This window comes from Crocuta crocuta, unplaced genomic scaffold, assembly GCF_008692635.1.
Source record: "Crocuta crocuta isolate KB4526 unplaced genomic scaffold, BGI_CrCroc_1.0 scaffold646, whole genome shotgun sequence".
NCBI classification, from domain to species: Eukaryota; Metazoa; Chordata; class Mammalia; order Carnivora; family Hyaenidae; genus Crocuta; species Crocuta crocuta.
In genome coordinates this window covers 119504-143090 of record NW_027530851.1, presented here as the reverse complement: position 1 = coordinate 143090, position 23587 = coordinate 119504, and the positions used below count along the sequence as shown (strand labels likewise).

Below are 23587 nucleotides of genomic sequence, written 5' to 3'. Positions count from 1 at the left end.
ATATTATAAAATTTAAAAATTCATAAAAGCAAGATTTAAAATTAAACAGTAAATAATAAATGCATGACATTTATAATAGTAAATAATATTAATTCATAGGAATTATAGGTGGGTGCATTATAAACTTTTTTTTTACTGAAAGACATTGAATAGAGTTCCCATTAGTAATAGTAATATCAGTAATCAGTAATAGTAAGTTTTATCAAACTGATCCTCCTATTGATAACTACTATAATTCTGGATTAAAAATGTTTTATAGATATTAAAAGCAAATAAAAGCATCATAAACTGCATGAGACACAATTTTTAAAAGAAAAGCCAACAAGATGATACTCTTATTTATTGGCTTTCCCCCCCACCCTCTGAATATGCTTCTCGGTTTCCTAAGATATGCAGAGTAATAGAATTCAAATACAAATGTGCAGTCTGAATTTAAAAAACAGAGGTTGAAAAAGACAGGTGTAAGTAGATATTGAAGGAAAAACTGTTAGTAAGGAAGAAGCCTCAGAGAAGGGATGCCCACTCCCAAATTCTGCCTGTACAGTCCTGCATACATATTATCTTCAGCTCTTTAGATGTTCTCTTAAATATGCATATGATAAGCAAGTCTCCTAAGAACCAAGAGGAAAGCAGAAACAGGGAGGTCTAAGAAATGAGAAGAGATTTCAACAGCTGTCTGCTTAGGAAAATGGATTTTTCATTTAAATGTTGCTAAATTTTAACTTCCAGAACCCTGAGATAATAAATTTCTTTTTTTTAATTTTTAAGGTTTATTTATTTGTTTGTTTGTTTGTTTAGAGAACACAGCACAAGCAGAGAAGGGACAAAGAAAAAGAGAGAAAGAGGATCTCAAGCAGACTCCTTGCCACCAGTGCAGAGCTCGTCATATGGGGCTCAGACTCACAAACTATGAGCTCATGACCTGAGCTGAAATCAAGAGTTGAATGCTTAACCAAATGAGCCACCAAGGTGCTCCATAAATATCTATTTTTTAAACCACTCGGTTTGTGTATTCTGTTGAGGAAGTCCAGCAGTGAGGAAATCATATAAAGCAATATAATAAATCTTGACCAAGTACAGTTTATTCCATAATGTAAGGGTGTAAAGGTTGTAAAGCAACTTTTGAAATCACTCAATGTAATTTCAACACATTAACAGAAAAAAGTAGGAAGAAATTAGATCACCAAAATACGCATAAAAATTATGTGACAAAATTAAACACTGATTCATGATTTATTTGTTTGTTTTTTAATTTTTTAAATGTTTATTTATTTTTGAGAGAGAGAAAGAGTGCAAACAGGGGAGGGTCGAAGAGAGAGGAGGACACAGAATCGGAAGTAGACTCCAGGCTCCAAGCTGTCAGCACAGAGCTCAGTGCCGGGCTTGAACTCACAAATCATGAGGTCATGACCTGAGCTGAAGTTGGGTGCTTCACTGACTTAGCCTCCCAGATGCCCCCTGATTAATAATTTAAACAAACAAAAACTCCCAGAAAATGAGGATTACAGAAAGACATCCCCAACCTGATTGAGAACATCTGTGGAAACCCTACAGTTAACATCACATGTAATGATGAAAGACTGAAAAAGTATCTAAAATGGAGGAGAGACTCTACTTACTTTTTTATTCACCTTTGAAATTTAAGTTCTAAATAGGAAAATAAAGTCAGAAGGAAAAAAGCTGTAATATTAGAAAAATAAAACTTATATTTGAGGATGACATATTTTATACTTCAAAAAAATTCTATGCATTTTACAAAAGGAAACAAAAGCAAAACCCATGAGAATCAATAGGTAAATTTAGCATGGTTACACAAGCTCTTCCAGAATATTGAAGAGGAAGGAATATTTTCCAATTTATTTTTTGAAACCAGCATTTTGTCTGACATCAACACCAGACAAATGTATTACAAGGAAAGAAAATTGTATACTAATATACCCTTTCTGAGCACAGATGCAAATACTATTGACAAAATTTTAGCCAATCAAATATAATACCTACAAATGATATATATTATGCCCAACTGGAGTTTGCTCTAGTAATATAAATTTGATTTAACCTTTGAAAATCAAAAATATGATTCACTACATGTACAAACTAAAGTAGTTTGTAGTCATCTCAATACATGCAGAAAAAATGTTTGATTAAATCCAAATTTCTATTAGAAACTAGGTGACTAGGAATGGAAGGTATGTTCACTTTCTCCAGAAAAACAGATCCAATAAGGCATCTATCTATCTATCTATCTATCTATCTATCTATCTATCTATCTATCATCTATGTATGTATGTATCTATCTATCTATTATCTATATCTATCTGGGGATGGGGAGGAAAATGAAAATGAGGGAGAGAGGGAGTGGGAAGGGAGAAGAAAAGACATTTATTTTAAGGAATTGTCTCATTTGATTGTGGGGACCGTCAAGTCTAAAGTCCGCAGGACAGTTTGGGAAGCCGCAAACCCAGGGAAGAACTGATATTTCAGTCTTGAGACTGAAGGCAATCCGGAGCAGAATTCCTTCTCTGAAGGACTTGTGTCTTTTCTCTTAAGGCACTGATTAGATAAGACCCACCCACGGTAAAGAGGGCAATCTCTCTACTCGATAGCTACTGAAGTCTACGGATTTAAATATGAGTCACATCTAAAAAATGTCTTCATAATAACTTCTAGGCTGGTGTTTTTAAAACCTGGCACCATAGCCAGACGTCAAATTAATGCACAGAAGGGAAAATCTTCAACTTGATAAAAGTCTTCTACAAAAAACCTACAGTGACCCTCATGCTTGATGGTGAAAGACTAAATGCTATCTTCAACGGTGAAAAAAAGGTAAGGATAGCTGATTTAATCAGCATTGTATTTCAGGTTTTATCCAGGACAATACAGCAAGCAGAAGAAATAAATTCACATCAAAAAGAAAGTCATTTTATTGATTTTTTATTTATTTAAAAAAAATTTTAAATGTTTTTATTTGTGTGAGAGAGAGAGACAGCGTGAGCAGGGGAGGGTCAGAGAGAGAGGGAGATACAGAATCTGAAGCAGGCTCCAGGCTCTGAGCTAGCTGTCAGCCTAGAGCCTGACGCAGGGCTCCAACCCACAAACCGTGAGATCATGACCCAAGCCGAGGTCGGATGCTTAACCGACTGAGCCACCCAGGCACCCAGGAAGTCATTTTAGAATCACTAAATTCCACTCCTGAAACAAAGACTACATTATATGTTAATGAATTATAATTATAAAATATTGGAAAGAAAAAAAGAAAGTCATTTTATTTGCATAAAATATAATCACCTTGACAGAATATTACATGGAACCTATAATAAAGTTACTATAGCTAATAAGTGAGTATAGTAATGTTGCAAGATACGAGATCCATATCTAAAAACTGATTATGTTTCTACACACAAACAACACAAAATAAAAATATTAAATAAAATAATACTATTTATAATGGCATTTAAAATATGAAACAGTGATAAATCTAACCAAAAAGGGCAAGACCAAAAAGGAGAAAAACTAGAAAATATTGCTGATTGAATTGAAAGACCAAAATACATGAAGAGACACACTTGTGTTCATGGATCAGAAGACTGAATATCTTTAAGAAGTCAAGTTACTACAAATTGATCTGTATATCCAGTGAATTATATTGTCTCAGGTTGCTTTAGCTCTACAATAGTTGAGATAAGAGACTGTATGCCCCCAAAGTGTAAAATTTTTACTACCTGGCTCTTTACTGAAAGTTTGTTGACCTCTGCTCTATTTTGTTTTTCACACTGGCCCTGGAATTTTTTTTTTGGTCTCATCTCTGTCACTTTCCATTCTTGTACTCCACCTATGATGAACTTCTTACAGATCATGTAATATACCATGCTGTCTTTCATCTGTGGCTCTGGACATATCATACCTGAAATATTCTTTAACCAGCATACCTCCTATTTGACTGGGTTTTCTCTTCTTTTTAAGCTTCCAACCCCCAGTTTAAGATATTGCTTCCTTGAGAAAAAAATCACTGAGTACTAAAATCTTATAGAATTCCCTCACCAAATCTTCTTATTGAGCTCTGTACATTTTCTTTTCNAGAAAAAAATCACTGAGTACTAAAATCTTATAGAATTCCCTCACCAAATCTTCTTATTGCGCTCTGTACATTTTCTTTTCTTCTTTTTCTTTTCTTTTCTTTTCTTTTCATGCTTGTTTAGTTTTGAGAGAGAGACAGAGTGTCAGCGGGAAAGGGGCAGAGAGAGAGGGAGACAGAATCTGAAGCAGTTTCCAGGCTCTGAGCTGTCAGCACAGAGCTGGACACGAGGCTAGAACTCACCACCTGCAAGATCATTACCTGAGCTGAAGTCAGACATTTAACAGACTGAGCCACCCAGGCACCCCAAGCTNATCCATATCTAAAAACTGATTATGTTTCTACACACAAACAACACAAAATAAAAATATTAAATAAAATAATACTATTTATAATGGCATTTAAAATATGAAACAGTGATAAATCTAACCAAAAAGGGCAAGACCAAAAAGGAGAAAAACTAGAAAATATTGCTGATTGAATTGAAAGACCAAAATACATGAAGAGACACACTTGTGTTCATGGATCAGAAGACTGAATATCTTTAAGAAGTCAAGTTACTACAAATTGATCTGTATATCCAGTGAATTATATTGTCTCAGGTTGCTTTAGCTCTACAATAGTTGAGATAAGAGACTGTATGCCCCCAAAGTGTAAAATTTTTACTACCTGGCTCTTTACTGAAAGTTTGTTGACCTCTGCTCTATTTTGTTTTTCACACTGGCCCTGGAATTTTTTTTTTGGTCTCATCTCTGTCACTTTCCATTCTTGTACTCCACCTATGATGAACTTCTTACAGATCATGTAATATACCATGCTGTCTTTCATCTGTGGCTCTGGACATATCATACCTGAAATATTCTTTAACCAGCATACCTCCTATTTGACTGGGTTTTCTCTTCTTTTTAAGCTTCCAACCCCCAGTTTAAGATATTGCTTCCTTGAGAAAAAAATCACTGAGTACTAAAATCTTATAGAATTCCCTCACCAAATCTTCTTATTGAGCTCTGTACATTTTCTTTTCTTCTTTTCTTTTTCTTTTCTTTTCTTTTCTTTTCTTTTCTTTTCTTTTCTTTTCTTTTCTTTTCTTTTCATGCTTGTTTAGTTTTGAGAGAGAGACAGAGTGTCAGCGGGAAAGGGGCAGAGAGAGAGGGAGACAGAATCTGAAGCAGTTTCCAGGCTCTGAGCTGTCAGCACAGAGCTGGACACGAGGCTAGAACTCACCACCTGCAAGATCATTACCTGAGCTGAAGTCAGACATTTAACAGACTGAGCCACCCAGGCACCCCAAGCTCTGTACATTTTCTAACCTAAGAGTTAACATGCTGTAAATAATTGCTTCTGTCTTCTCTAAAATATTGTAAGCTGTGCAAAAGGAATTATGTCTCCATTTTTTTTATTGTGGATGAGTGCATAATATCTGCTAAGTAAATAATTATTGAATGCTCTCATAAATAAATGGTGCTTATGACCCAAATAGCTTTAGATCTGGATAGCATTATCAAAAAAAGCTTTTATGAATATCACAACACTGATAATTGTTCTCTACCAGAAGTACTCCATGCCATTTTTACTGGTTAGTCTAAAGTCTAATTTGAGACACAGAGTTATAGTTTGCTGACTCTAACATTTCAAAAAAAGAGTCATGGAATCATATTACAAAGAGTTCTTCCATAAACATTTGTGAAATTAACTTTTTAACTGGGCATAGTGTTGATAGAATTCTGCCTGAGACATAACTGAAACTAGGCTCTTCCAGTACTATGATTTTATCTTAAGTGAAAATAAAAATTAGTCTATTGACTGATATGCTAACATAGAAGGCAAATTTCCTGGGCTCCTTTCCCAGACCAACCACTGACTTACTTGTGTAAAAAGTGTACACTTGTATTTGTAGACCGGCTACTTCCTACTTGAAGTATAACAATTGTTTTTCCCATAATTCCTTAATATGGTTGTTGAGGATTGGCATCCCTTTAAAATAAAAGTTAAGACAGTTTCTGAGTGTTGTTACATGGGGGACAAAGAAGCACAGATGTACTTAGCTAGTGGAAATGGTAGGTCACAGCAGCTAGGTAAAGAAGACAGAAAATTACACTTCTATCATGTAGGAAAATACCATATTAATATTCCAGGTAAACAAATGAAGTGAAGTTGGTTTCAAGTCAAAATGAACTTTGAAATTAATGTGTGATGGAGACAACCATATGGTATTGACAAATGAGATTCACTTGCCAACGTTTCACCAGTGAAAGTTACAAATGGATCTCAAATGTAAATTATTAGCTTAAATAGCCAGTTACTAGTCTATCAGTTAGGGAACTTGATCCAAGACAGCTGCATTTTGACTGGGACAAGATGGAGAGGTGAGCAGCAACTGTTGACTGAGAGTAAAAAAAAAAAAAAAAAGATAAAGAATGAACATATCATAAGATTACTGATGTGCTTTGTTCTCTCTGGGTCATTACCCAGTTTTCAGAGATGAACAACAGTTGTGTTGGCAAGTAAGCAAAACAACACCAAAAAGTGAAAAACCACCACTAACACCCTCCTCCCAGATCAACATTAATATTTATGAAGAAAAACACTTGAGAGGGTGGGCAGAATTGAAGGCAAAAAATATAAATTGAGAAATCACTTAGCAAAAGATTTATATTTACATAGTTTATAAAATATTTTTAGAATGAATGTGTCCTTGGAAGGAAAATAATAAACTCTTTAGTGTTGGGTTTAGGGATTTAATTGTTTATCAATCAAACTAGTTACTCAGTTAAGTTTATACAATAACAAGAGCTGCTTTTCTAAAATATGCTATCATGAATAACAACACTAATAACGTTAAAAAGTCTTAGATATGTGAAAAGGCCAATTTGTTAAACATGCTTTCACTGTCATTGACTGGTGACAGCACTGTCCTTGGGTGCTGAATACCAGAGCTGTGTTCGGGCACTCGGGTAGGCACTAGAGATTCTTAGGTGACAGTCAGTCATAGCTCTTAAGTTGCTTGTAACATAGTGAGAAGGAGATAGAGAAACAAAAAATAAACCACGATGTACTTTTGGAGATGCATGAAATATTGATGAAAGAGCTCTTATGTCTCAAATTCTTGGAATGGGTACCCAATTTGGAGGATAGAGAGAGACCTTATGTTTTGTTCAACACTCTATTTCTAGTTCCTAAAACAGTGATTGGCATAGAATAATACTAAAACTTTTTTAAAAGAATAAAGAAAATGTCTGCTTTGCAGTGTTCAGCTAAATTTCACAGTGAAGGTAACGCATAAACTGATTCTTTAGAAAAGACAGGGAAACAGCATACCAATGTGCCCAATGGCACAGAAGGATAAAGCAGCTTGATTGTTTGGTCAATAGCCAGTAGTGGCCGCCAGCCTTGTCAGAAGAGATGAATTCTCTAAAGGCTGAAGAGCCTGGAGAGATGGGCAGGCGTCATTGCTTTTGATGGATCAGAAATGTGAAGATTTGATATGGAAGTTTGCTGAGATAATGGAAGAGAATCACTTGCCTGAAATTTGTTTCCTAAAAAAATGAGTTGCAACCCTTTGTAAAATCTGGCTTAGCGTTTGAATGGGTTACTCCATCAGGGCAGAGAAATTTCTGAGCCTTGGAGATGCCAGGAGAGTTTCTAGGGGTGGGGTCTAGGTTGCCTCTGGACATGGGGAGGCAGGTCAGGATAAATAGCTCCTAGGGTTTGGGCTACTTGATATCACAGTGTAAGTCACTTACTGTTGAAGAATTCTCTCCCATTATCACTCAGTCTTTAGTGAGAATCATGTCCAAAGTTATTGCTTGGTCTTGACTGACTGGGATATTAAAATAATACTTTGGGACACCATCATGGATATCTGGAAGACACTACAATAAAGCCACTGATGCCCAATGCAGTGTATTTAGAATAAAACATTTAGCACATTGCTCAGACACACAAGTCATGCATAAAATTAGTTGCCTTTTTCTCCTCTGCTGTTTATCACTGAGTATTCATTTTTCTTTCTCTGCTTTGTATCAGAAAGCCTTTCATTTTGTGTTTATCTTTTTCTTTTCTTCTGTAGAAAATGTTTATTCCTCTCTTTCCTGTATCTTAAAATGCTTATGCACATTCTCACCAATAAGCCATGTTTATCAATTCTATTAAAAATCCAAGGATTGTCTTTAGCAAGATACTTAACGTCAACCCAACCCTGTGTATTTATTTCTTATGCTTGAAGTTGTTTTTTCTTTAGTCTCATGGCCAACCCTTATGGCCCACCTTTTAGCTCTACCTAGTCCATAAAGATAACTTCAGCCCTACTGAGTTTATTTGAATTATAACTACTATTATCATTAGATTAGTACCATTCATCAGGTCTTAGTGTAGTACCAGTATGTTAGCTATGGTGTCATGGGTAGATTGTAAACAGGCTTTTGTGTGTATTTGTATCTGATATAGTGCTAAATTGAAAGCCAAGCATATGATAGATATTTATTAAGAGCTTGTGTTTGCTGACTTAAAGGCCACATGTGTGTAGAGGATTCTTGAATCTCTGGACAGTACTAATACTTGGACCTTTCTGAACAGGGAGTGGTGAGCTGATTGTTCAATGTGCCCCTTCTACTTCCCTTTCATCAGATAGCTTTATGACCTTCCATTTATCATTCTGTTATTCTCCTTCTGCCATCAAGGATTTGTTGGCTCTGCATCTAGGGGTCTTTATGATTAGAAAATGACATGAGATAAGCATGGAAAGAATTTGTTGCTTATCACTGAATAAGAGTTGTTGTTCATCACTAGGTAATGTGATATGTCAAGCTCTTAATCACTGGAATGTTCTGGGTATATTACCAAACACAACAAAAATGGAACAGTTACACCATGCACATATGACTTTCAAATTTATTCCCAGAATTGGTGAAGCAGGAACCATAAATAGCTGCTTATATTTTGCTCTGTTATATATAAATGTAATAACTAAGTATAGACTTATCTCCAGGGTCATGGTTAGTCAACTGGTTATCGGATATCTAAGGATTTTTGCTGTTGTATAAATACAGAATGGAATTTTGCTTGGTTGAACTTTCCCTTTTATGCTCTATAAAGGAAGAAAAAGTAAGCAAAAACACTGGGACATTAATTAGTGATATCAATATCGCACAAAAGTCTATATAATAAATTGGACTATTGTTATAAAATTGTTATCCTTCTCAACATCCATATGATACAGCTTTCTGAATACATAATCTTCTAAGTTATTCTAAACAGCAAAGGAGAATCGTGTGCACAAGTGACTGTAATGAACTGAATTATGGTAGTATTTTTCCATTGAGTAACTTAGAATATTAGAAAGGCAAGATGATGTATTTTTCGTATTTGATTTTCAGATAAAACTGTTTTTACTTCTAATGACTGTAGCAAAAGTTTTCTGAGTTGTGACAGGGAAAGGAAGATACTCATTTTTCTTTAAGAATATCTGTGATTGTTACTCCCCAGAGAAATTGCCTAAAGGCTCTCTTCTCTATTAAATGCTTTCTCAAAGGCAAAACAAAACAACAGCTACAACACCAAGACAGCCTTTCAAAAACCAGGGAGAGCTGTGAGCAAACAAAGCCTTTCCCTTGGACTCTGCCCAGAGCGTCACATCTCCTGACTTGGCTATTCCCCCTCAATACCTTTCAACTGATTCTTATCTTGAAATTGAATGGAGTTAGAAATTGATAATACCTGGGTCACCTGGATGGCTCAATTGGTTAAGTGACTTCAGCTCAGGTCGTGATCTCATAGCTCCTGAGTTCAAGCCCTGTGTCAAGCCCTGTGCTGACAGCTCAGAGCGCAGAGCCTGCTTCAGATTCTGTCTTCCTCTTTCTCTGCCTCTCCCCAGCTCACACTCTGTTTCTCTCTCTCCTTCAAAAATAGGTAAACATTAAAAAAAATAAATTGATAATACTAGAAAGACTCCTTGGAACTACTTAGTGAGATCAATTTAAGAGTGACCAGTATGCAGTCATGCTTTCTAAATGCTATATAAAGTTGATTAAATATGATAAAGGGAGGCAGAACTCTAAAAGGAAGAAGATTCCACATGATTTACACAGACATATATGCTACCGGTTTTCATTCTTGGTGTTTTATAACGGCAAATGTGATGAAGTGAAGCTTACGTAGATACTTTTTGTATGATGCGCTTATACATGCTTTGTAAGTTTTAATAGTTAATTCCTCAGTTAGTTATGAATTGATCCTTCTTTGGAAGAGATACAATCACATCATCTTTAATGGATGATCTCCCATTTGTGGATGTATTAACAAAAACCAGAAAAAGCCTTTTGGAAATGATGACACAGTCTGTGAGAAATATGTTGGTGCTATTAATTTCTTATTGCTTCCTCTGCCTTAGTCTGTCCTCAGGAATTGGACTACACCAACCTTGAGGACGAGCCAAGTGTCCAGCAAGAGTAACAGAGGCATCAGAGTATCTGAGCCCCCACGCAGCACTGTTGCAGGAGGTCATTCATCCGGCTTATGTACTTACCTTTTGATTTACCCGTTCTCTGAGGGTCCATGTAATCTTGTGCTGGTGTGACTACCTTCACTACCACTGAGAAGTTCCCATAGACTGTGAGTGCTTGTCCACCATATCTACCTTTAGAATATTAGTTGAACTATATTTTTATCACCAGTGCTCACTTTTTTCCATGTCTCCAAATACTACCACAGACAGCCGTAAGAGTTCACAGAGTTGGAAGAGATTTTCTTTATTGTTTTCGGCATGAGTAACCAACAATGTGTTACTGTATTCCTCAGTAATTACTGCATTTCGTTTTCATCTTTATAGACCTTTCACTGAGGTTACAAAGAAGAGGGGTAATCAAATCTATAAATTAAAAAAAATGCTTTTCCAAAATGCACCTTTGGCAGCCATGGATGTGGGCTGTTTGAATCTCTCTGCACAAGCAGGGGAGGGACAGAGAGAGAGAGAGGGAGGCACGGAATCTGAAGCAGGCTCCAGGTTCTGAACTGTCAGCACAGAGCCTGACACGGCACTTGAACCCACAAACCATGAGATCATGACCTGAGCCAAAGTTGGATGCTTAACTGACTGAGCCATCCAGGTGTCCCTGTTTAAATCTCTCTTTCAGAGGAATTTATTCAAAGGCAGTTAGCACAGTGAGCTGATAATCTATAGCTGGGAGTCTCTCTCAGCCTTTGATCCAATTTCATGATATTCTCAGGCAGCTCAGAGTCACAGCTGAGCACAATATGGGTACTGGTCCTAGAATATCTGCCCAATATTCCACTAAGGGACATCTTTGCACCAGAGCTCCTGATTGGCTGGCTGAGATTTTGTCAGATCTGTATCACTGTTAGATCTTCCTGTCAGATACTTCTTATATAGTTCCCTTTTCCTTCCATTGCGATCTCAAGTTTTGCTCTGTGACATTCTGCTTCCTTCAACTTTTATCTTTTGTAAGCATTGTTCCATAAACCTCTTGATCTCGGAGTCTCCTTTCCACAGCACCCAACTGATGCACTATTTTAAGTGGTTTGTTTAATGCTGGAAAGAAATATGCCATATTTTACAGTCTTATTTTCTTTTCACTCTCTTGATTAATTCCCAAAGAAGCAGAGCCTGAGACAAGGGTTGATGTATAGCCAGCTCATTTTGTTAAGTCATTCCAAGAAACAACAGTAGAAGAGCAGACAGAGTGAAACAGATGATCCAAGGATAGTTGCTATGATCACTATGAGCTACCCCTGGGGCTAACTTCCATTAAAGACCTGTTGAGGAGTCTGTTCAGTCCCTGCAGAATTGTCTCTTGGAGAAAGGGAGAAAAGGAGTAATTTTCATCAGCACCCATCCCTTGAGTTGGTTGCCCTTGGGTGTTAACTCCTTTGCACTGCCAGGTTCGCCTGTGTGACAGACTTGCTGAATGTATTCCTGCTGGCAACCCAGCAGAGAATCATCCCTTTGATAGGAAGTGAGAGAGATGAGAAGCTAGTGGGTCAGGATACTGCCATTTACACCCGTGCTCAGCTGGTCGCTGCAAAAATGGCTGCAGTAAAAATGTTGGTTAAGTGGATGTGAGGTGTGGCAAAAAGAAGCTAAATACAACCCCTCTGGGAGTTCATTACAAACTGAGTTGGGTTAATTTTCTCCCATCTTAAAGGCCTCTGGCAGTTTTTAATCCTTGAGCATCTATTTATTAGGGGGAATTATGAAATTAATAGAGTTATTAATGATGATGTAATGGAACTGCATGTACTCAGGTTTGGCAACTGCCAATATTCTGCTGCTCCTATTTTATCAATCCCTTCCCTCACTTTTTATCTTGGTATATTTAAAGTAAATTGAAGGTAACATGTTAATTTTCATCCACAATAACTTCAGTATATATCTCTGCTAGATAAGAATTTGTAAACCTAATAATTATATCACTATTATATTTAGCAAAATAAATTTAATACCCATTCAGTGTCCATTTTTACCCAACACTTTCCAAATGTGTTCTTTTTTTTTTTTTTAAATGTTTTATTTATTTCTAGGAGAGAGAGAGAGACAGCGTGAGCAGGGGAGAGTCAGAGAGAGAGGGAGTCACAGACTGAAACAGGCTCCAGGCTCTGAGCTGGCTGTCAGCACAGAGCCCGACGCCGGGCTCGAACCCACGAACCGCGAGATCATGACCTAAGCGAAAGTCGGACGCTTAACCGACTAAGCCACCCGGGTGCCCCTCCAAATGTGTTCTATAGTTGGTTTATTTGAATTGGGATCTTGACATTGGATTTGGTTGAATGCCTCCTAAGTTTATTAAAAATTTGTTATATAATGTATATTTTTTGAAGTAACTAGATTATCTGGCCTGTGGAATTCCCCAAACTCTGCCTTTGACTGATAATAATTTCAGGGTTTTATATAATATTCTTCCACACCAGAGTTCTTAACTTGTGTGTCGCAGATCCACAGAATTCAGGATGTCTATGAACATGGCCTGGGAAAAATGGTTGTCCTTATATTCCTAATGAATCTAACAGAAACTTAGCTTTTCCTTCATGTTGAATATAAGTAACATACTACAGATGCATCCACACTAGTATAATAGATTTTTATTGCTATTCACCATAAATAGATATTTTTATGTCCATTTCATATGACATTTGTAACAGAGAACTTGAAATATTGCTTTCCTTCATCATAAATTTTTTCTTTCACTGTGGCAGAGTGCCTGGATGGCTGAGTTGGTTGAGTGTTGGACTCTTAATTTTGGCTCAGGTCATGATCCTAGGATCGTGAGATCGAGCCCCACCACCTGTACTCTTTCTCTCTTTCTAAAGTAAAACAAAACAAAACAAAACAAAAACAAAGGAAGGGAGGGAGGGAAGGAGGAAGAGAGGAAAGAAGGGAGGAAGGAAAAGGAAATTGTACTGTTGCTCTGAGATACTCCATTAGATTTCAAGTAATCACAGTCATGTCCACAAATCAGGCTGGACTACTAAGGGGCAAACCTGGGCCTAATAATTATTCAGTGACCACACAGTGACTTCACATTACCTGGACAGGCTATATGAGTATTCCAGAATGCTTAGTTTGTGTTCTAAGAAATGAGTAGCCTTTTGGTAACACAAATGGGAGCACAGGCTATGATTATAGGCCAAGCAAGTTGAAAACATGTTATCATTCAGGAAAATGCAGTATTTTCTATTTAATGTAGTTTATTATAAGTACAAGCAGACTGTGTAGCAGATTGTTCAGATTCTAAGTTCTATGAGTAACAAGATTCTTTTTTTCTTTTTTCAACTACCTTTTGAGCACTGTCTATATTATGAAATACAAACATTCACTTACTGAAAAGTTATAGTAAAACTTGATTTCAGGGAAGCTGTTTACATACGTGAAAGAATTCTTACAAGTGCTTGTGTTGAAGTGAATACTGATGTATTTTGCTGACAAATCTAAATCAGTTAAATATCATTGCTTCCAGTCTCTGCCACTTGGGAATGAAGAAAATAAAGAACAATGAAAAAGTATTGCCTGTTAGAGATTATTCCTTTTTACTACTTTATTTGAAGTTTATGGAGATTCTTAAGTTCTTAAGAATGATTCATCAAATTATAGATGACAAGTAAACATTAGGGATTCACATTGAGTTTCTTTCTTTCCATGTAATTATTAGGTGAGTAATATTGGAGGAAGTAGGACTGGAGCTAATTTTTGACAAATGCAACTAAATACACTGTATAAGTACATCAGTACATCATGTTACCTTATATATTTTTTGAAAAATCATCATAATATTTCAAATGTTACTTAGAAAGTAGGGTTTTAAAAGTTGTAATTTATTAGTAAGTTATCAGTATTTAAATACTATAATGTTAATAAGTTCCTATCTACAAGATTGCAAGATTTAGAATACAAATAATAATTAATGAAACACTTTCCATTTTAACAAATGTCACTTGTTATTTTAATAATATTTAGAGGAAATCAATTTTTTCTGAGATAAGTAACTCTTTCTCCCTACTCACTTTTTCAAGTCATTCATTTCATGCTAGGACACTAAGATTTGGAGTCATGTAAAGTAGTGATTCTTGAACTTTACCCTCTATCACAATAACCTAAGACCTTTGAAATTCATATTGCAAGGCCCCGGAGTTCCTTATTCAATAAGTCTGGAGTTGGATTCAGAAATGTGCCTTTCTCAGAAATTCTTAGATGATGTTGATGCTGATGGCCTAAGAACCACACTTTAGGAATCACTACTATAAGACATATGGATTTACTCAATCATCATTTCAACCATTCAATACAAATTTGAATACCAACTGTGTGCCAAAATCTGGAGATGAAAAAGTAGAGAAGCTACATTTTCTTTTGTTGACATTCAATATTATAGTAGTTTCAAGTGTACAACATAATGATTTGACAACTGCATTATGAAATGGTCACTATGATAAGTGTAGTTACCATCTGTCACTATACAGTTACTATGGTATTATTAACTATATTCCTAATACTATCCTTTCTATCCCCTGACTTATTTTATAACTGGAAGTGTGTGTTCTTCTTAATCCCATTTGCCTATTTTGTCTATGTCCTTCCCCTCTTTTCTTCTGGCAACCAATAGTTTGTTCTCTGTATTTATGGGGTTTTTTTTTTTTGTTATTATTTGTTTGTTCATTTGTTTTGTTTTCTAGATTCCATGTTTAAGTGAAATCATATGGTATTTGTCTTTCTCTGCCTGATTTATTTATTTATTTTTTAGCATATATCTCCTAGGTATTCTCTTGTATCAGTTGAGTAAGTTTCTGTTGTGTGTATATACCATGTCTTCTTTATCCATTCACCTATTGAGGTACACTTAGATTGCTTCCATATTTGGGCTATTGTAAGCAAAGCTGTATTAAATATATGCTGCATATATATTTTTGAATTAGTGTTTTCATTTTGTTCAGGTAATTACCCAGAAGTGACATTACTGTATTGTATGCTACTTCTATTTTTAGTTTTTCGAGCTCATTTTTGAAGGTTTTGAGGAAAACTTTTATCTTCCAGAGTAGCTGCACTAATTTACATTTCCACCAACAACTCATGAAGGTTCCCTTAGTTCCACATCCTTCCCAACACTTGTTATTTCTTGTCTTTTTGGTATTAGCCATTCTGACTGGTATAAGGTGGTATCTCATTGTGGTTTTGATTTGCATTTTCCTCATGATTAGTGATGTTGAACACCTTTTCATGTATCTCTTGGTCATCTGTATATCTCTTTGGGAAAATGTCCTCTGCCCATTTTTTTTTTTTATCAGATAATCTTTTTTCTGGTATTGAGTTGTATGAGTTCTTTATATACTTTAGATATCATGATATTCATGACTTGTCAGATGTATCATTTGCAAGTATCTTCTCATTCATTTGGTTACCTTTTTATTTTATTAATGGTTTTCTTTGCTGTGCAAAAACCTTTCTAATTTGGTGTAGTCCCAATTGTTTATTTTTGTTTTGTTTCCCTTGCTTGGGAGACATATTAAAAAATATTGACAAGTTTGATGTTCAAGAGATTATTGCCTATGGTTTCCTTTAGGAATTTCATTGTTTCACGTTTTACATTTAGATCTTTAATCCATTTTGAGTTTATTTTTGTGTATGCTGTAAGAAAGTGGGCCAGTTTCATTCTTTTGCATATAGCTGTCCAGTTTTCCCAGAACAATTTACTGAAGAAAGTATCTTTTCCCCATTATATATTATTGCCTTCTTTGTCATAGGTTAATTGACCATATGAGCATGGTTTATTTTTGGGCTTAGAGAAGCTACATTTTTTTTTTTTCCACTGGAGGGAATTATTTTGAGTGTCTAAGTTAGCTTTACATCTATAAGTAATTGACTTTTAGCTTCTACGTGCAACTTCATGTTTCTACCTCAATTTTACATCATTCATTTTTTTCCCCACAGGAAATGAATCAGTATTTTGTTTATCAATTTAAGACAAATAGACTTAAAATAAAATGTAGTGGATTCAAGATAAAGCTAAGTCTTTAAATACTAAGTCTACAGAAGAGTAGGTCTGAAGACCCTATATTTTTAAAGAGATTGAAATATTCTATTAGTTTTCTCACACTGTCATAAAAAACCACCACAGATTGTATACCTTGAACAAAAACATTTCTCACAGGTTTGGAGGTTGGAAATTCAAGGTCAAGTTGCTGGCAGTGTTGATTTCTGGTAAGACCATTCTTTATGGCTTGCAGATGGCTGTCTTCTCACTGTGTCTTTACATGGCCTCTTCTCAGTGCCTGAGCTTTCCTGGTGTCTTCCTCTTCTTATAAGGATACAAGTCATATTGTATTAAAGTCTTACCCTGTCAGCCTTATTTTAACTAAATCACCTCTATGAAGGCCCTATTTCTAAATACAGTATGTAGATTAGGGTCCATTCATCTGACTACGTTTAACCTTAATTATCTCTTTAAAGCCTCTGTCTCCAAATATGGTAACTTTCTGAGGTACTGGGATTTGGGATTTCAATATAAATTTTGGGTTAACACATGTCATCCTGTAACCGATATTCACAGGTATGAGAAGACATACCTTTAAGGATCAACTTTAAAATTGTCCCCTGACTTGTACCTAAATCATCATCTTTTCTTTTTCCTATAATCAGTCCTTCTATAACCATATATTAAGAGGCTACATCATTTCCAGGGCTACTATAGAAACAGAGGGAGGAAGTTTATTTTGCCTTCAATTTTGAACATTATTCCTATATGTTTATGTGTAAATATATCTATTTGAAAATTGTGATGCAAAGTCCTTTGGAAAAAATATTTGGTTGAGTGTTGGTTTCCTGGAAGAACTAAAAAAGTCCATTTAATGTATAATGAGGTTAAACTACTTTATAACTTAAACACAAACTAATGAAATTCTAACTGGACAAAGTATAATTCAGTTTTTCTTGATGCAAGTGGTAAAATGGGGACAATATTAATAATAACAGTGATTAATTAATGAATTAACATTCATTAAATAAACATTTACTGGACACTTGCTTTGTGTTCACGATACTGTCTGAGACCTTAAAATACAGTATTGAGTAAGAAGGAAAAACCTTTGCTAGAATGGAGCTAATGGTCTAGGAAGTGATTGAAAAGTGATTTCCTAATTCTGATTTCCTAACAGAAGGAAATCAAGGTGCCCACAGCAATAATGCGGAGAACAGTTTTGGTGACTAAATGGTCCTGTCAGGAAACAGTTCACCCCAGATGACTTACAGGAAGGTTCTTCCTTTGATGACTCATAGAAGGTTCTTCTATGAAAGAACTAGTTAGGGTGCTGTGGGCAATGTTCAGGAAATAAACAAGGTATCTTGAGATTCTTGGAGCCTAGCCATTATCTATGCATAGATCTGAAGGCTCAAAGAAAAGAATTCCTGGTAAGAGAGATCAGTGAGAAATAGAATCATAGAGGAAAGGACAATGCAAACTATACTCGGTGGGTGGATTGGTGGTGGGGGAAACTACTTACAGAAATGTAACCCAAAGTAAGGAAGCAGTGAAAATAAAACATCTCAATTTCTGTTTCCTTCTGCTCACTATTCTCTTAATGGTTTCTTCCTTTGTCCAAATCCTACAGCAAGCCAGAAGAAGAAGGAATTTGCAAAATGTAATCTACTAGGATTAGGAGAGAAGGAGAAGAGATGGTGGGGGGGGGATGTCAAAGGGATAACAGCATATCACTTGCACAGAGGCAGCAGTAGAGCTGAAATTGTTGTTAGAACAGTCATTCATATATGTTATTTGCAGATAGGAATACTTGTATGTTAAGCACCTTTATGAAATGAAGTTTATATTTTTCCTCTGATATCAAATCACAGAGAACACTAAGTAACATATGCAAAATATTATAGAGCCATAAAGAATAGTAAAAAATCATGAGCTAAGAAATTTACCAAAATTGGAGACTTAGGCAGAGAGGGAGAAATTAAGGTGTGTGGGCTGTCACAAATACATATTTTATAAAAAACAGCTTTGAGCAACTGACCAATTTATTTAATGGTGGCTGGCTTTTTTCTTTCTTTCTTTTTTTTTTCTCTTTATATTCTGTGCTCAGCGTCATGGTAATTTCATGGCTGGTGTGAGACATTTTTTCCAATCTGTACAATGGATATGCCCTACTGGAATCAGTTTCCTTGAGAAGGCTTTGTCAGTAAGGTCTTGGCAGTGATCCCAGGGTGGCAAGAGTCTTTCTATCTTTGGAAAGAGTTGTACAGCATCTGAAACTGTTAAGGTAGCTGAGGGGTCCTTGAATTCAATATAATTGGATAGTATTTTTAGGACATTGTGTGAGCATAAATATATAAGTGATGAGGTAAATGAATCCTGGAAGAATTATAGAAAATTACTAGGTATTTATGTGTATAAAACAGCAAAACTGTAATGTTTTATAAAATCTTTTTCAAGATTTTCAATCTTTTATCATTTATCAAGATAATTGGAATAATTATAAATAAAAAAATCTACCATCTGGTCAATTCCCATCTCTGCATAGTTTCTTGGCTTTCTAAAATGTAACATGATTGACAAGAAAATTCATCTTTTATATAGTTTCTAAAACTTTATCTTTTCAAATATTTCTAAATTCACTCTATCTGAACATATAAGCTCTGTAACTCATCATTTTCTATTATCAGTGGCACAAAATATACATCACTACTGGAAATAATTAGCTTGCTTAATTGCTAGATTTAATTCTATTCGTTAATTGACTGTTTATCATCTGTCTCATACATTTGTAGTAATTAAACAATTTTTATTTTGCTAAATTTTAAATTGAAAAGGTCTGATACTCTGGGAAAAATCATGCAATGTTTAATCCCAAAGGCTTGACATTGTATTTCATGGATTTGAGCATTCGTTCGCTGCTAGCCATTTACCTTGAGCAAGTTATTTAATGTCAATAAACCTTAGTTTCTTTATCTGGAAAATGAAGAATAATAGTGGTATCTACCCTCAAAAATTCTTATGAAGAATATATTAAAATGGATTCTTGATTGGCCAGGAATTTCAAAATTTAAATTATTACTGTTGTTAATATATATAGCTCATATTGTAGATATTGAATATATCTAAATAATGATAATATTAATTTATAAGTATTAATCTTTTTTTATTTTAAAGCTTTTATAAAAAAGTTTATTTATTTATTTGGGGTGGGGCAGAGAGAGAGGAAGAGAGAGAATCCTAAGCAGGCTCCACACTTTCAGAGCATAGCCAGATGTGGGGCTTGAACTTACAAGTCATGAGATGATGGACTGAGCTGAAATCAACAGTTGGACACTTAACTGACTGAGCCACCCAGGTATCCCTATAAGTATCAAACTTCTTGATGTTTATATAACAATATTATCAGCACAATACAATATACATCATTCTCATACTTTGGAATATGGCATTGTTACACAATTAAGTGCATAATATCTCTAAGAATAATAGTAAATTAAATATTAAAAAAATTTTAATGCTTATTTTTGAGGGGGGGGGCGGAGAAGGAGCAGAGAGACAGAGTCTGAAGCAGGCTCCAGGCTCTGAGCTGTCAGCACAGAGCCCAAAGCCGGGCTCAGACTCATGAACCATGAGATCAAGACCTGAGGCAGTCAGACACTGACTGAGTCATCCAGGGATCCCAGTAAATTAAATATTATAAAGACTTATTATTTACTTTTTAAAGAGAGAGACAGAGTGAGAAAGGGGAATAGCAGAGGGGAAGAGAGAGAGAGAATCTCAAGCAGGCTCCACATTCAGTACACAACCTGACAAGGGGATTGATCTCATGACCTGATCACAACCTGATCATGACCTGAGCCAAAATCCAAGAGTTGGACAGCTTTGTGCAGTGGCAGTATCATAGCCAATGAGGTTTATCCAAGGTGCGATTATTGCTAACTGAAAATCCAAGAGTTGGACGCTTAACCAACTGAGCCACCCAGTACCCAACAATTAGTGATCTTTTAAAGTAATTTATTATCGGGGCGCCTGGGTGGCTCAGTCAGTTAAGCGTCCGACTTCCCCTCATGTCATGATCTCACGGTTGGTTCGAGCCCCAGTCGGGCTCTGTGCTGACAGCTAGCTCAGAGCCTGGAGCCTGTTTTAGATTCTGTGTCTCACACTCTCTCTGACCCTCCCCTGCTTATGCTGTCTCTCTCTTTCTGTCTCTCAGAAATAAATAAAAAAAACTTAAAAAATAATTTATTATTGATGACTGTTGATAAATACAGTTTTTATATAATTAGTCCATTTTTGTATCAAAACATATGGTAATTTAATAATTTGAGTGAATTTTTTGAGGAAAATAATCCCTAAAGTTTAGAGGAGTTGTCTCTAATAAAGTTCTAATATATTTTAACATATTAACATTTCCATTGTTCTTTCCATCATTGGTGAAGCATATGTAATCTCCAAGATAAAGCAAAAATCATGTGGCCTTTCAATAACTCTAATATGAATTGAAAATAAACTATTACTCTTTTTATTTATAGAACTATTTCAAAAATGGAAGATAAATTATTACAGTAATAGATATTTTATCTCTTACTGCATAAAAATATCAGAGCAGTAAAGCCACTTGTGCCTAAGGCTGTATTTAAAAGTAGAACCTCTAGAACAAGAAGTTTCTAGAGATCAGAATCCCGTATCTATAGCTAATACACCTTGGCTTACATGCCACATTATACTGCAATTTTATTCTTTATGTTATGTGTAACAAAAATTTTTTTCATTTAAAGTGGCTTAAGAACCCACTTTATTTTTATTCTCCCTTCCATTGTCAAGTTTATTTTAGAGCTTTCCTCATATTGACAAAATAGCTGCAGCAGTTCCAGTCTTTGAAACCATACATCATCCAGAAATAGTAGTGCTTTTTCCCCCCTGAGGGTTTTAAATAAAAGTCCTAACATTTACTTTTTAAAATTTAGTATGGCTGGGTCGGCTAAGGTCACATCTATTTGAACTAGTCACTATACAAGAGAATAGAAATATGCTCATTGGCTTAGGTCAGTTTTTTTAAAAAATATTTTTATTTATTTCTAGGAGAGAGAGAGAGACAGCGTGAGCAGGGGAGGGTCAGAGAGAGAGGGAGACACAGAATCTGAAACAGGCTCCAGGCTCTGAGCTGGCAGTCAGCACAATGCAGGGCTCGAACCCACGAACCGTGAGATCATGACCTAAGCGAAAGTCGGACGCTTAACCGACTAAGCCACCAAGGCGCCCCTCATTGGCTTAGGTCAGTTGAATGCTATGTTCTCAAATGTAACTTTCCCCAGACCACGTGGGCTACATGGTGGAATGGTAGATACTCAAATTAAAACTAATGTCTTTAGGAAAGAGAAAGGAACAATAGAGGCTGACTAGATGAATAACAAATCCACTACAGTCATTTTTATCAAAATCAGCAAAAAGAATCACAAACATCATTGAAAGTAATCTTGGGGGTTTTGTAAATATAATTGTACATCTTAAGTTATGTATAGAAATAAATAAAAGCACATCTAAGGAACGAAACTACAGATATTACAGTAATTGCTTGACTGCTTTTTCTTCATAAAACCTCTAGTCCCAAAGGTTTTATTTTCTTTTCTGTGTAGATTTTCTTGAAGTTTAATCTGAAGATCTAGTCTTTTTTTTTTTTTTAAGTTTATTTATTTTGAGAGACAGAAGGAGAGAGTGCATGAGCAGGGGAGGGGCAGAGAGAGAGAGAGAGGAGAAAAAGAATCCCAAGCAGGCTCCATGCTAACAGAACAGAGCCCTGCATGGGGCTCAAACGCATGAACTGTGAGATCATGACCTGATTCAAAATCAAGAGTCAGACACTTAACTGATTGAGCCACCCAAGCTCCCCAGGAGATCTAAGAGTCTTAAATGACTGTGGTTGTGTGTGTGTCGGGTAATGTGTTCCAAAGGAGAGTGTAATCAGTTGTGAGAATTAAACACTGGTTTCAAAAATATACCTCCTGATTACTTAGCTCTTAATGACATCTGGAAGACACTTGTCATGTGGTCCATTATGCTTAGTTCAGACAACTTTTCATCTGGAAGCATTAATGATATTGCATTTCTAGATCTGGTTGAATACTGAATGATTTTAAGTATGCCAGACTATATAGTATATATCAAAGTTGCAGATGGTTTTTAGCTATCCTATTTCTCTGATGCTAGCAAATAACCACACTTGTTTTTTTTATGTTTATTTATTTATTTATTTATTTGAGAGAGAGGGAGAAAGAGTGTGAGTGGGGCATGAACAGAGAGAAAGGGAGACAGAAGCCAAAGCAGGCTCTGAGGTGTCAGCACAGAGCCCAACAGGGGCTCAAACTCACCAAACCGTGAGATCATGACCTGACCTGAAGTCAGACACTTAACTGACTGAGCCACCCAGGCTCAGGCACCCCTCCTCCACCTCCTTCTTTCAAATAGGCTTCTAGAACTGACAACTGTGTCTAAAGAGGCAAAGAAGAATTAACAATCCTCTTCTGTCTTTTGGTTTTTAGCAAATCACCCTGGATCAGCTGAGGCAAAACTCCAATTAGAATGAGCTTATGCGGTACCTGGGTGGCTCATACAGTTGAGTCTAGCTCTCGATTTTGGTTCAGGTCATGATCTCAGGGCCATGTAATTGAGCTCTGTGTCAGGCTCTACGCTGAGTATGGATTCTCTCTCTCTCTTTCTCTGCCCTTCTCCTCTGCTTGCACTCGTTCTCTCTCTTAAATTAAAAAAAAATTTAAAGAGAATGAATTTTAGAATAGTAAGCCAGTATTACAACACAAGCTCAGGATGGTTTGTGGTAAAATTTGACAGTTACTTTAAATCCTTCTTTAGGGACTGAAAACAACCATTCTGTTTACAGTTCAAATAAATGAGATATAAGAGCTTGCTCCAAAACTTTTAAGGTTTTAGAACCTAAATTCTTCAGTTATTTTTTTTAAATACACTTTTATCCACATGTAACAACTACCCAGAGCAAATAAACATGGGTTTGTATATG

General features: G+C 35.8%; 1 non-coding gene across 1 annotated transcript; it reads left to right on the top strand.

Annotated features, from left to right (window-relative positions):
* The first annotated feature begins 20432 nt into the window (after positions 1 to 20432).
* Positions 20433 to 20574, top strand: LOC144235849 (U4 spliceosomal RNA). The gene has a single exon (XR_013336333.1). It is a non-coding gene; the product is annotated as a U4 spliceosomal RNA (small nuclear RNA).
* The last annotated feature ends 3013 nt before the right edge of the window (positions 20575 to 23587 follow it).